This window comes from Nomascus leucogenys, chromosome 18 (genome assembly GCF_006542625.1).
Source record: "Nomascus leucogenys isolate Asia chromosome 18, Asia_NLE_v1, whole genome shotgun sequence".
Taxonomy (NCBI): Eukaryota; Metazoa; Chordata; class Mammalia; order Primates; family Hylobatidae; genus Nomascus; species Nomascus leucogenys.
The window spans coordinates 51,900,343-51,914,932 of NC_044398.1; the positions used below are offsets into that span (position 1 = coordinate 51,900,343).

General features: G+C 44.3%; 1 protein-coding gene across 3 annotated transcripts in view; it reads left to right on the forward strand.

Annotated features, from left to right (window-relative positions):
• JCAD (junctional cadherin 5 associated) overlaps positions 1–14,590 on the forward strand; it is a 149,040-nt gene that overhangs the window by 99,948 nt on the left and 34,502 nt on the right. Inside the window, exons 1-2 of one of the 3 annotated variants that reach the window (XM_030798437.1) lie at positions 10,041–10,076; positions 10,168–10,293. The exons of 1 other annotated variant lie outside the window; for it this stretch is intronic. The gene's annotated coding sequence lies outside the window, so the exon portion shown is untranslated. Of the gene's footprint in view, positions 1–3,198; positions 3,304–10,040; positions 10,077–10,167; positions 10,294–14,590 lie in introns of those variants that run through there. One more of the 3 variants, XM_030798436.1, reaches the window with a different exon arrangement.

Below are 14,590 nucleotides of genomic sequence, written 5' to 3' on the forward strand. Positions count from 1 at the left end.
TTTCCCGTGCTGTTCATGTGATAGTGAATAAGTCTCATGAGATCTGGTGGTCTTATAAAGGGTAGTTCTCCTGCACATGCCCTCTTGCCTGTTGCCACGTAAGATGTGCCTTTGCTTCTCCTTTGCCTTCCACCGTGATTGTGATGCCTCCCCAGCCATGTGGAACTGTGAGTCCATTAAACTTCTTTCCTTAATAAATTACCCAGTCTTGGGTATGTCTTTATTAGCAGCATGGGAACAGAATAATACACCCTCTTTCCTCTTTGTTAATTCTATTCCCAGATCTTTAGAAAAGCTTTCCACCTTTCTGCTTGCCCCTCTCCCCACATCCACAGCCTCACCACCATCCTCTCTCCCCATCTTTTCATTCTGCTTCTTTGTTTGAAATGGCCTTAGTCATGCCAGGAAAACATTAAAGCAGGGCTAGGGATACATCAGTACTGAGGAAAGACGGAAGCCAAACATTTTGAAATGAGGATGTTAGGATAAAGACCCAGGGTCAAGAAACCACAAGCATCTTGAAATTGTGAAGTCATCTTCTCTAGAATCTCCAGTATTTCAATCCCATTACATTCCCCTAATTGAATCTGCCTTTGCCAGGCTTTCTGCTAAAATACAATTTCTTATTAAACTTGATTTGGTTTGGTTTAGCTTAGCTCCTAGCATTGAATCAGTGCTGTTTTCCGGTCTACTGCAACTCTACTCTGTTTTTTTGCAACTCTACAGCACTTAGGTATATTATAAAACTTCCATGGGGTTGACCTAGAAACCCAACAATATGACATTGTTCTGTGGGGAAACACATCCTAATCTCAATTCACTGGCTGATAAATGTTCTAGCAGGAATACTTGGCTCCCTAGGTGTCTGCACCATGCTGGGCACATAGAGGTGCTCCACCCCAGGACAAAGTTATTTCACTGAGTTGGCAAATTGAGGAGAAACAGAAATTCTGTAAGTCATTGAAGCAATCCATCACTGAATGATGCTTTTTTGACAACAAGTAATATCACTGCTGTTAATAACTGTGACTCCCCAGAAAAAAAAAAAAAAAAAACTTCTGCATTTCCTTTTCTATCTTTTAAATTTTGTCGAATCCTAGTTCCCCAGCCTTTGTGTCTCTCCCTAGCCACAATCCACTTGTCCTTCAAAGTATTCACTGGTGGCTCCAAGTCAAACAGCAGTAGCTGTGCAAGTCTTAATGGTAGTAGCTACTATTTTCTTTTCTTTCTTTTTTTTTTTTTCTTGAGACAGAGTCTCACTCTATTGCCCAGGCTGGAGTGCAGTGGCATGATCCTGGCTCATTGCAACCTCCACCTCCTGGGTTCAAGTGATTCTCCTGCCTCAGCATCCTGAGTAGCTGGGATTACAGGCACCTGCCACCACGCCCGGCTAATTCTGTATTTTTAGTAGAGATGGGGTTTCACCATCTTACCCAGGCTGGTCTCGAACTCCTGACCTCAGGTGATCTGCCTGCCTTGTCCTCCCAAAGTGCTGGGATTACAGGCGTGAGCCACCACGCCCAGCACCATTTTCTTCACTGTTACATGTACCTGAACTAAGTGATAAGAAGGCATCATCTCATTGAATTCTCATGACTCTCCTATGAGATGCAAACCCTCATTATCCCCACTTTGTTAGAGAGGAAAGTGAGGCTAACAGAAGTAAAGTACCACATCTAGAAAGTGGCAGAGAAGCCAGGCCTGGGACCTGAGCTATCTGGTTCTCGAGCCCCTGATCACGCTGCCTGCTCCCATCGCCGCCATCTGGTTTCCTCCCACGCACTCCTGATAATGCACAATACAATACTCAATTACATTGTTTGTTCTTTTCCAGCAATAGTGTGTTTAGCTTTTATGCTGTGTTAGATTATACGTTGCTACTAACCATGAGGAACATACGATTCAAGAGAACAAAGAAACGACCTTGCTCTGGTGGTTCAGAGCAAGGGTCTTGGGCTAGATTCTGCAGCTTGCCATCTGTGCCCTTCCCTGAGCCCATTCCTCATCTGTAAAGTGGGGCCCATATCATCAAACTGTGATGAGGATTAAAAGAAATAGTAGTTAGGAAGGGCTCAGATGTGGTGATAGAGCAAAAAAAGTTAGTTATTGGTGTTATGACAGCAAATACAGTCCTAAAATCATGATGTGGCTAAGTAGTTTTCTGAAAACTCATTTGGCAAGGTCACCAGTCTGCTGTGCCATCCATGTTTTGTCTGGGTGGACTTAACTAACATTCCCTGTCTCTCCCCAATACATCAGCAATATTTCACATTTTTTGTCTTCTGTCTGCCTTCCAAAATTATGAAAACGTTCGCCCTGAGCAAACCCAGGCAGCAGTCTAATCTTTCTGCCCCTTCCCGCTGTAAGAGAAATATGGAGTGGGTTTGGGGTCAGGAAATGTTCATTCTGGTCTGAACTCTCCCACTGACCTCCTCCTATCTCCCCTTCTACCCCTGCCCTGTAGGCAAATCCTACTCCTGGCATCAGTTTCCTCCTCTGCCACAGGAGAGGATGGGCCAGCTGATCTGAAGGTGGCTTCCAGACTCTAAGACTTTTTTTTTAAAGAAGTAAATCCCAAGCTGTTGTCACCATCACTGTTTTCTGCTCTTCATAATATCGATGTGTTATGTGGGTGTGTTTGTGTGTGTGTGTGTATAGCCGTACTGTGTTCCCGTGTATGTATGTATATGTGTCAGTGTGTTTGGCTGCATCTGTACATGACTGTATATGGGTGTGTTTGTGTGCACCTGCGTGTCACTGTATTTGAGTGTGTGTGCACTTGTCTGTGACTGTGTGTGTGCACCTGTGTGTCCTGTATATGTGTTTGTGTGCGCCTGTTTCCTGTATGTGAGTGTGTTTGTGTGCATCTATGTGTGGGTGTATATAAATGTGTTTGCATACATCTTTGTGTGTTTGTGTGATATGAATAGGTTTGCTTTGTGTGTATCTGTGAGAGTGTGTGTGTCTTTGGACATTTCCACAGGGTTGACGTGGCCCAAACCCAAGTGACAAGAAAAGAGGGAATGGTGGTCTGCCCACTTGTGCCTTCCGCGCGACCCACGCAGGCGGACCCCAAAAGCTTAGGAAGCTCGTGGCCTGGATACCGCCCTCAGCGCAGAGGAGGCAGCCCCGGGCGGTGGGCGGGGCGGTGGGGGGGGGGCGGGCCCGGGCGGTGGGCGGGGCGGACGGCGGTCCTCCGGGCATGCTCGGCCTCGGCGGCTGCAGGCGGGGCGGGTCGCGCTGCTCCCCGGCCGGCCGGAGCGGCGGCGGTGGCGGCGCGAGGCGGCATGAGGGAGCCGCTCGGTAAGTCCCGGCGTCTAACCTTCCTGGCTCCCAACGTCCATTAGGGCCGCTCCCACGGCGCTTCGCGGGCCTTACCCGCAGCCTCCCGCACTCCCCCCAACTTCTCCAGCTGGGACGTCGCTCCGGTCCCAGCCACCCCGGCGGTTGGGGATGTCCGCACCCCCAGTCGCAGCCCCGCCTGGGCCCCCCGCGCCGTGCCTGGCCCCGCAGCCTCTGGGTGGAGGGCGCCTGCCAGCCCGGGAGGGGCGTCACCTCCCCTCAGGTGCCCAGCTCGGGGCGCGGGGGTCCCGGGGCGGGCACCGCGGGCCGCGGCTGGCGTTAGCGCTCGCGTCGCCCCTCGGCGCGCGGAGGGCCTGGGGGGCCGGGGTCACTCACTCCCCTCTCGAAGTCGCCCTCCCCAGCCTGTGTCCACCAACCCCTCCCGCGCCCTCGCGCCCAGACCTCGCGGACCTCACCCCGGAGCTGACAGCCGCCGCGCTGGGTCCCCGAGGTCCCAGTTCCCACGCTGCCCCGGCCGTCTGGACTGCCCGGGACGGTGGGGGCTCCCGCCGCGGCCCCGCTCCCGCTCCAGTCTCTGCGCGGTCTGCGCTGGGGATTAGGGCGCTAATCGCGGCTGCCTCCCAGCGAGTGCCCTGGGCCGCCCGGCTCCCGGCTGCGCGTGGGGTGGGAGAAGGGCAGGAGCCCCGCCTAGGAGTGCTGTAAATCCCGTTAATCAGCTCATTTATGGGATCTGGAACCCGCCCACCCAGGGTCTCTGCGCTCAGATCTCCGCGGGCGCCCTCTGCTTCCCCCATCTCCAGTCGGGGTCCGTTCACCCCCAAAAGCCAGGGTTTGCCTGGATGCCCTGGCCACAGTGGGGCCCAGCAGTAGCAGCTAAAAGCGCCCCTCTCGCTTCCCGTCAAGAAGCAGAGCGCCTGGGATTCTTCTGGGCGTTTGTAAAGAAGCTGTGATTTCACTACTGAAGAAAAAAATAAAAACGAGAACTTTAGGCCAGCGCTACCTGGGCATGCCCTGGTGTTTGGTCATCCACACGCTTCAGGAGTAGAGAGGCCTTGGGGGAATTAGCTTGGGCACATCACCTCCCCACACCCACACCCACTCTCCCACTCCCGCACGCACTCCACCCGCCTCCCGTGTCCTCATTCCCTCCCCAAATCTAGTAGCTTGGTCTTAGTCTTGGGGAGACGGGTGGGGCGGTGCAGACCACACAACTCCCAGGGTTTCCTGTCCTGACAGTTTAATGTGATGTTTCTCCCACAACTTGTTTTCCTTCTCCGGTCTTTTGTCTTTTCAGATTTACAAGGAATAGATATCCCAGAGATTGAGGGCTAGGGTTGGAAAATACAGGGATTTGGGGGAAGGGGCCTGATAGGTAGGATTCAGGCAGCCAGAAATGCTCTGGCAAAAAAAGGCAGTCTGCATGGTGTAAACTGAGGGTCATGGGCTGTACACGTAAAACTTTGGGAACGTCAGTTCATTTTAGAATTTTAAGACCACCAGCAAAGCAAGAATGCATACAAGCTTTTTTGGAAATCATATGCAGATTCTGTTTCATGGGACTTGTGCTGGTTTTTGTGTGAAATTGGAAGTTTGTTAAAGTGGTTTGGTTTTCCATAACGTCTGTGGATTGGGACTTAATTATTTACCTTGACATTAGGTGTCTAATTCTTAGTCACCAGCTTAACAAGCTTCCTGAAGGCTCTAAGTGTCACTCTGGGCATGCAGCATGTAACAAACTGTTACTCCGCCTGGAGTGGGCGAGAAAATATTTGTTGAACGGAGGCCTTTAATCTGCTGGGCCTTCCTTCTGTAAAACTTCACCCTTTGCTGCAGAGACTGGAAGGTCAGGCCCTTGGCAGGCCCAGGAGAATTAGGGGATTTGGGTGGGTGGAGAAAGCCTGTTTCAGGAAAAAAGAAGTTTGGCCTGAGTGGCCACATGCTCTGGACGACTTGACAAAGTCATCAGGGTTATCAAATAGCTCATTGAGTGGTCACAGATTCCAGAAGCCTGTGGTCTATTGTTCAGCAGCTATAAAATGTAACGGGGTTGGAGGTACACAAGGAAAATAAATAAGGACCAATTTTTTCACTTAAAGTAAGTATAAAAAGATTCTTGTAGTCTAATTTTTACCATGCAATTTAAAAATAAATCCTAGAAATGTTATCAGTACAGAAAGCCCAGAAGTCTGTGGCTCCCCCAAGTTCTCACTGGCCAGTTTGGGAGGACAGTAAACACCAGTCATCCTTAGGAGTCCGTAGTTTTTCTTTTAATGAGCTTGGCGAAACTCCATGCTAATTAATCTGGAGAGAGTTTAGAACACAGAGCGTTGGAGTGAAACAATTGTTCTATTGTGGTTTTTATTTTGATAAGCAAAGACTATCTCTCTGAAGTCCTCTGGGCCTATTGCTGAACCCATTACTGCAGTTTACTTGGGTTTTTAACAGATGTTGTTTTTCCGCCTTTGGATGAGAAGGGTTATCTCTCTCATTAAAACCTTGCTCTTGTGCTTTGTTTCAAGGGCCTGCTGATGGAAGGAATGTTGAGGTCCACTGACTTGCAAACGCCAGCAGCCCAGGGAGGGGAGGTGTCGGGCTTTGATATATGCTTTAAACACTAAATGGTGTTTAGAAAAATACAGGAACCCCTCCCCCAGGTACTAAAACCTCAATTCTCTTGATTGGAATTGAAGATGTCTTGTTTAAAATTTGGATTATCTAGAACTAAATATCTTTCCCAACACCTTTCTATAGGTATGCTTGGGAATAGCCTGGTTAAATCAATAGGCTGGCAGATTTGTTATCAGACCGTGAAGTATCCTTATAGTTTTGGACTTATTGGTTGTCTTTATAGTTTACCTGTAAAGCTCGTTTTTTCTGTATGTAAATGAAAGAATTTAGATACTATTAGGAAGAAGCACCAAGATACATTCCAAAGAAGGAAAGAAAAAAAAAAAAAAGCAAGCAACTTGTCTGTGTAGGAAGAATAGTTAGAGAAACAGAAACCAGATTGTTGCTACTGGTTATCTTTTGGCACTGTGGGGTTACTAGGAACTTTTCCTTTTTACTTAAGCACTGAGTTTTGCAGTGTTTACTTTTGAAATCGCTTTACATGACTTTTGTACTTAGGAAATAAATAAAAATGTGAAGATTATATGAAATAATTTAAGTCGAACACTTTGATACAGACTTGGCTTTTTTAAATTCTGAAGATATTTAAAAACAAAACCAAAAGAAGGGTAAGTTTAATGGAATATTTAAGGTATCTTTACATGTGGAGCTTGACATATATGATGATAAGGGAATAAAATTCTAACCTATGATGATGTTTTACAGCTATTTTTGCAAATAGCCAAAGATTCCAAAAGATTTAAAAATCTTATCCAGTTTGAGTCCTTTCTTAATGACTTCTAATCTTTCAGAAATGTTAATGAGGTACTTAAGGTCTCATAAAAATATTGCTAGCCAAAGCAATAATTGTGTGACACAGAATTTAGAGATGAAAGAGAAGACAGGAGAAAGAGTGTGTGTTTGTAAATGCATGTATGTGTGTTCACATTAGTTGTGGAAAGAAAAAAAAAGGAGTCAGAGGAGATAATACTTAGGAAAAAAATTCAGTCCATAATGTTGGGGACTTTTTTCTTTTTCTTTCTCTTTTTTTGAACAAATGCCTTAATACCAATCCACCCCAGCAAGATTAACGTTCCAAGATCCTTTTGATCTTAGACCCAAGTTTTCCAACTCATTTGTTTTTTGTCACCTTAAAGAAACCTAAGGATGTCCTCCTGAAATGATTACTTCACAGATTAAGTATGACTTTTTACATCTTGTGAGATTTTAACAACTTGGCGGAGTTGGTCATCACACGTGTGGTATGGTAATAGCAGTCTGTGAGAACTTGGTGTCCCAGGACTTCAACTGGAACTGTTGCGTTATTTAATAATTAAGACTGGAAAGGGAAATAGCAATTCTATTGTTCATAGTAAAATACACAATTCTACCCTTAGGAAAAAATCTGTGGAAAGCATTAAAAACCTACGTGTTGGTTAGCAACATACTCCATTCTGGTTTGTTTTATGTCTTGGCGATTTACCTCTTGTTTAAAGAAAGTACTTTATTATATATTAATCATAGCATTAGACCTAAATGTTGTCAGTTGAAGAGATATTTACACTGACCTGCCAACAATCTGAGGGACCAATTACATCTTAAGCATGGAATGTCAGTGAATACAACTGAAAAGTTTTAGGTCTTTTAGAGGAGTGACAATGTCTAATTAAGACCTTTTTAGAATGCTGGTTGTAACCTTGTATTGGATATCTTCAGCAGCACATGTGATTTTGGCTTCCTGAAAACAGGTTAAGAGTCTCTCTGGCAGATAAGGCACATGTACCATATACTAGAGCCTTATGTGATTTACTATTCATTTATTCTTTTCTTCAATGTTTCTTTTATTGTCATTGAGGCTTCCAAATACCTAACCTATTTTTAAAGATGCATTTTCCTAATCTAACCTAAGCAGCATTTCATTTATGAAAGTTTTTTTCTGATGATGAAAGTTATATATAACTTAATTAAGTTATATAATATGTTAATATATTAAGTTATGAATAATGATGATTGGTGAAACAATATTGTTATATTAAATTATATAATAATAATATGTATATTATATATGTTGTTATATATACTTAAGTTAATATTAAGTATATGAAGTTAAGTATAGTAAGTATATGAAATTGCCAATATTTGACTATTTTTGACCTGCAAAATGACAATTTCATATGATTGGACCTAATACATTTCATGACAGAATATCATAAGATTCAGTAAAGTATAAATAAGGAAATTTTTCAAAAACTCAGAGTCCATCACCTCTGCTGACATTTTGGTATGTTTCCTTTCAGTGTTTTTTCCCCTTTCAAGTACATATGTATATAAACAAATTTGGTATGACATTGAATCTAGGGTTCTGTATCCTGTCTTTATTATTTAGCATGGTATCACGAGCATTTCCCTGTGCTGTTGTATACCTGAAAACATAATTTTATGTATGTGTATACATATTATAGTCCACTATATGGATACACCAGAATTTTTTTTTTTTTTTTTTTTTTGAGACGGAGCCTCATTCTCGCTCAGGGTGAGGTGCAATGGCATGATCTCGGCTCACTGCAACCTTTGCCTCCCAAGTTCAAGCGATTCTCCCACCTCAACCTCCTGAGTAGCTGGGACTACAGGCGCATGCCACTGCACCTAATTTTTCTTGGATTTTTAGTAGAAACGGGGTTTAACTGCGTTGGTCAGGCTGGTCTCAAACTCCTGACCTCGGGTGGTCTGCCCACCTCAGCCTCGCAAAGTGCTGGGATTACAAGTGTGAGCCACTGCAGCTGGCCCAGAATTTTTTTTTTTTTTTTACTAAATTAGACATTTAGTCTAATTTTGTTATTATCATAATTAAAACTCGGATAAATATCCTTATATTAAACAGTGTGTATCTCTGATTATTTCATTAGGACAGATCCTAAGAAGTGAGATTATTCCATAGGGTTTCAGATGTTTAAAGATTTTGTTACATATTAATAATTCTTTTCTTTCTTTCTTTTTTTTTTTTTTTTTGAGACAGAGTATCCGCTCTGTCACCCAGGCTGGAGTGTAGTGGCACAATCTCCACTCACTGCAGTTTCCACCTCAGGTTCAAAGGATCCTCCCACCTCAGCCTACTAGGTAGCTAGGACTACAGGTGAGCGCCACCACGCCTGGCTAATTTTTGTATTTTTAGTAGAGGTGGGGTTTCACCATGTTGGCCACGCTGGTCTCTAACTCCTGACCTCAAGTGATATGCCTGCCTCGGCCTCCCAAAATGTTGGGATCAAAGGTGTGAGCCAGCGAACCTGGCTAATCACTTTTAAGAAAGGAAATACTCATTTTCATTTACTTATAGCCTGCACCCCCCAGCCCCCACCATTTATACACACACAAACAGGAGAACCCTTATAGCTCCTCATGCCCTTACCAACAACAAGCATTGCTTTTTTAAAACTTTAATCATCTCATAAGTGAATAATGGCATTTTGGTTTAATTTGCATTTCTTTGATTACAGGTGAGGGTGACCATGCTTTTCATCTTTTTAATAGCATATTTGTCTCTCTTTTTAAAGTTAATTTTTAGTTTGTGTTCTAGGCCAATTTTAAAAAGGAAAAGAGTTCTGGTTGATTTCATGAGTTCCTTAATGTTTTGTTTCCTTTCACTGTCTTCAGCATTATAACTGTAAATATGAGAATTAAAATGCTTATTTTTATAAATGGAAAGGGAGGAGAAGATGGTATCTGTTAAATGGCATTCATTTGCCAGTCCTAACCTTTAGTGATGAGAAGATCCATAATTGAAATAATACCACCTAGACCATAGCATCGCAAGGGAGGGTGCTGACGGGGTCTTATTTGTCTTTATATTCTTCAGCCCAGTGCCTGGCACTTCCAATGTAAAACAAGTGCCCTGATGAATTTACGTTGGCGTAAGCGTGCAGCACCCGCACTCTGGGCTGGAGAATCGCTGGATGTTTCGCTCCTGGCCTGCCTTCCCCAGCCCACTTCTTTCCTCAGTGGGTGGCCATTTATCTCTACTCTCTTGAGTGGCCTCTGCATGGGTGCTAATGAGGCCAAGGTCAGAGGTTCTGTCTTCAGATGACCTATTTAGCCCTGTTCTGTGTCATGGCCACAAGCTGTACTTTTTTCCTGGGGCAGCTGACTTCGATGCCTGTTGCTCATCACAGGTGAGAATAGGCTAGAGAAAGGGGGCTGCTTCCTAGAGCTAAAAGGACCCTAAAGAACCTCTAGTTCAGCCTTCTCATTTTACTCTTTCAGGAGAAGACTGAGACCCAAAGGGTTCTCTGCTTTCCTCCTGTGCAGTGACTCAGGCTTGATTCAGCTCACAGAGAAATACCGTGCACCATGGAGAAACAGACACTCATCCCAAGAGTGAAGCGGGAGGTAACCCAGCCCCATGCCCAATGTCAGTGGATTGTTAACAGCAACTTTGTAATTCTATAATCCCTTCCATTTGAATAGACACCATAGAGCTAATATTTAAAGAACTTTGAAAAGGTGCCATGCAGTAAGATCACTGCAAGTGGTCTTATTCAGGTTCTTTGGAAGGACAAATAATTAATCTTTGATGAAAATCCATTTGATGATGATTTGGGGAAAAGAGAATTTTGTGAGACTAGGTTGGTTAAATCAAAATAAAATGAGCTGTCATCTTCTCAAACCAACAATTATTTCCAGTTTCTATATTTCTATTAATGGAATGATCATTATCCTCGTCACTGAGGCTAAAATCCATTGTACTTCTTCTCCTGAAAATTACTCTTATTATTCCTTTTTTTTCTTATCCCCTCTGCCAGCCCCCCGTGCATGTTACAATAGAAAGAACTTGTAACTACAGGTCCCCCATCTGTTCTCGCTCTATCCACTTTAGTCCCCTGCTTTTCTGCCAGATTTCCCTTGCCCAAACCCATTTGTGGTTTGCTGTTTTCTATTCAAATTAAGTCCAAATTCTATTAATGTTGCAGATAAGAATGGCTATTTCTATATAGGACTTTTTTTTCTTTAAGAATTTATTTTTTTAAAGTTACTCATCTCCCACTTATTATAGATGTCGTTTGTATGCATTTCATTTTCATACAGCAGGCGTTATTATAACCCCATGTTATTTATGAAAAGCTCAAAACTCCAAATGATCAAAGAGGTCTGTTAAGGTCACAAGGCAATTGCATGGTGTATTTGAGAGCGAATCATATTACTGAGCATTTAAACATTAACACTAGCGTTACCATCAAGACATTATAGTCAAGTGAGGCATCAACTCTTGTGTGTGTGTGTGTGCGCGTGTGTGCGTGTGTGTGTGCGTGTATGTGCGTGTGTGTGTGGTGTGTGAGAAGAGTAATCTAGAAGAGCCATCCTGCTCCTAGAGAATAAAGGAGAATTTTTTTCCTTTTAAATATATGGTTTTTAATTTTAATGCCACCATGCCTTCTCTCTTTTCTTATTTATGTGTATGGATTATTTGGTAAACTAGGAAACTTTTTTTATGTTAAGGAAGAAAATATAGATGAGTGAACCTAAATTAGTAGCCTGAACTTTGAAGCTAGACAGACCTAGTTCAAACCATGGATCTAACACAAGCTGTGTAACCTTGGACTGTGAGCCTCAGTTTTCTTGTGAAAATGGAGACGTTCCTGTCTACATCGAGAAGTTTGCTGGAAGCATAGAATGAATGAAAGTGTGCCAGTACAGAATCTAGCACATTACAGATGGTCATGAATAGTTGATGTTATTAGATTTCATGTGTGCTGCAATCCTGGGTTTATAATTCAGGTTTTTCCTTGGAGTTTGTAGAGGAAGAGTTTATTGGGCTGGGGGCGGGGGGGGGGGGGCGGAGGGAAGAATCAGTTAACTATGATTGAAAGGTATTCTTGCTAAATATAATTACCATGCAAACACATAGCCATATTGGACCAACCTATCCAGCCCCAGGAAGAAAATGGCCCACATCTGTGTTTTGTGAGGGTTATGTCTTCTCTGCCATTCTGACAAATGGACTGTAGCACAACCAGCTGTGTGCTGCACATGCCTGTTCCTCAGTGTATTCGGTGGCCACTTGGAGTACGGTGCAATTTGCTTTTATTTTAAAGAGCCCGGCATAGTAAGAGAGAGAAACTGAGTGTTGTGAGACCTAATGCTAACTTTAACTGTGATGCTGACCCTGTGTGTGATGTTGAACCAGTGAGCCTGGGGACTTTGTTCTAGGCTGCCAGGATTCTGTTACTAAGCCATTAATTTCTTTTCTTTTCTTTTCTTTTCTTTTTTTTTTTTTTGGAGACAGGGTCGTGCTGTGTCACTCAGGCTGGAGTGCAGTGGCATGATTTCGGCTCATGGCCACCTCCGCCTCCCGGGTTCAAGCGATTGTCCTCCTTCAGGCTCTTGAGTAACTGGGATTACCGGTGTTTGCCATCATGCCTGGCTAATTTTTGTATTTTTAGTGGAGACAGGCTCTCACCATGTTGGCCAAGCTTGTCTCAAACTCCTGGCCTCAAGTGATTCACCCACCTAGCCTCCTAAAGTACTGGGATTATAGGCGTGAGCCACCGTGCCCAGCCCCATTTCTTTACCCTTGGGATAATTCTACTCATAATCTACTTTAAATGCCAGTTTCCCTTCTCATACACAAACACATGCTCTTTGCCTAATGAACTCCTAACCATTCTTCAAAACCTAGCTCAAACACTTCTGTCTCTCATTTGTGCATTTTCTCAACAAGTATTTATTGAGTGCATACTGTGTGCAAGTTGCTGGGGATAAAGCATCAAACAAACCAAAGACCCTGCCCTAAAGCCTGACTCTGTGTTCCTAAAGCCCTTTGCTTGTGATGGGATCTCATTCCTCTGTAATCCCTCGCGTGGTGGAACTTACTCTGTTGAATTAAAGAACAAACCCTTACTTCTCTGGTCCTTCCTTGTCTGTTGAAGCAAATGACCCAAGTTGTACAACTCCTTGAAAGACATGCAGTAGGAGTGTCAGGAGTGGCAGAGTTGCTATGGAGATTTTTCTATTAGTACAGTAGCTGCCAGAGCTTGTCAGCCTCCATAAAATGTAGGGACATAATAGAGAATTATCAACTTCCAAAGTTTGATACTCTCCATGCTGACAGGCGAGACTTTCCCTACTGTAATCTGGCAGGTGATGAAGAGTGAGGACAGGCAAGCAGAATTGTGCGACAGACCCAAGTAAGAGCTCCCAGTGACAGGAAACACATGCCGCAGGCATCTTCCTTTCACCTGCACACGGGCCAGCAGGCGTTTCCTGGCCATTGTTCGCCATGGCTGCAGCGGCTCTATTTCCGTCCACCAGCGAAGTGGGGCTGGAGCTGGTTGAGCTTTTTGATGGGGCTGGCTTTTGTGGCTTTTGTGTGTCTGTCACCCAGGCCAGCATTACCATCAGCCCCCCTGGAAGCAGTGGTGGGTGTATCCGTCTGACCAATCTGTCTTACGCCTTATCATCAAAGGGAAGACTTAGGAAGAAAGATGTTCTCATGTAGGAATAAACAGGGCAGCTCTACCTCTTTTGCTCATGGGTAGGTTTCTGCCCATTTTCATTCTTCTTTGTGGGTACTCTTGTTTTGTGCAGCTTACACTGGAGGAAGTTGCTGCTGTTGATTCAGGTACTATAGCAGGATTTTGGTGTGGACATCCTTGGCTGAGAGATGCAAAAACTTTTCCCCAAGATCTACTGGGAAGAAATTTGATTCATAAAAGTTTCATAAGGAGGCCGGGTGTGGTGGCTCATGTCTGTAATCCCAGCACTTTGGAAGGCAGAGGCGGGTGGATTACCTGAGTTTAGGAGTTCGAGACCAGCCTGGCCAACATGGTGAAACTCTGTCTCTACAAAAAATACAAAAAATTAGCTAGGCGTGGTGGCACATGCCTGTATTCCCAGCAAATCGAGAGGCTGAGGCAGGAGAATCGCTTGAACCCAGGAGGTGGAGGTTGCAGAGAGTCAAAATCATGCCACTGCACTCCAGCCTGGGCAACAAGAGCGAAACTCTATCTCAAAAAAAAAAAAAAAAAAAAAAAAAAAGACTTTCATAAGGAAAAGAGAACTCTGGGCTTGTGTAGTGAGTTAGGTGTGTATGATTGATCAGTGTGTTGTTTTCTCGTCATGAACCCAAAGAGTTAAAATCTATTTTTGGTTGCTAGTTAACTGCCCCGGGGTGGCTGCCCTGGCAGTTGCTGTTTTGATCGCTTCCGCTGAATTGTATCATGACTGTGTTGATTAAAGATCTCACTCTCTCCTAGAGCAAAAGGTATGTCTACAAGATGAAAGCAGGGGCGTGTCCTAAGATTAAGCTGGATATTGGTGGTTTCTCTTTTTAGAAACATGAAGCAGTCATTGCAGCTCCCAGGTCTGTATTTTTTTTGTCCGCAGTCCTTCCGCCTGCTGTTTGTGGGTGAGTGGGACAAGGGGAAGGTGGACAGTGTTAATCATGTCACTGCTTAAGCGCCGTGCCACATGCTCTTCTACCAGAGGCAGCCATCGAAGGGTGAGGTCCTCAGGGTTCCACCACATCCTCTAGAGCCAGAGCCGCACCCACTTTCTAGGTGAATAGAATGGAGAGTAACTTCAGGCAGAGCCATCCCTGTGTCCCCTCTTTCTGTGCAGGTTCTGTGCTGTGTCCATCGCCGTGGTCTGGTTTGGTGGGGGGACCACGGGAGGAGGAGGTGTCAGGCTG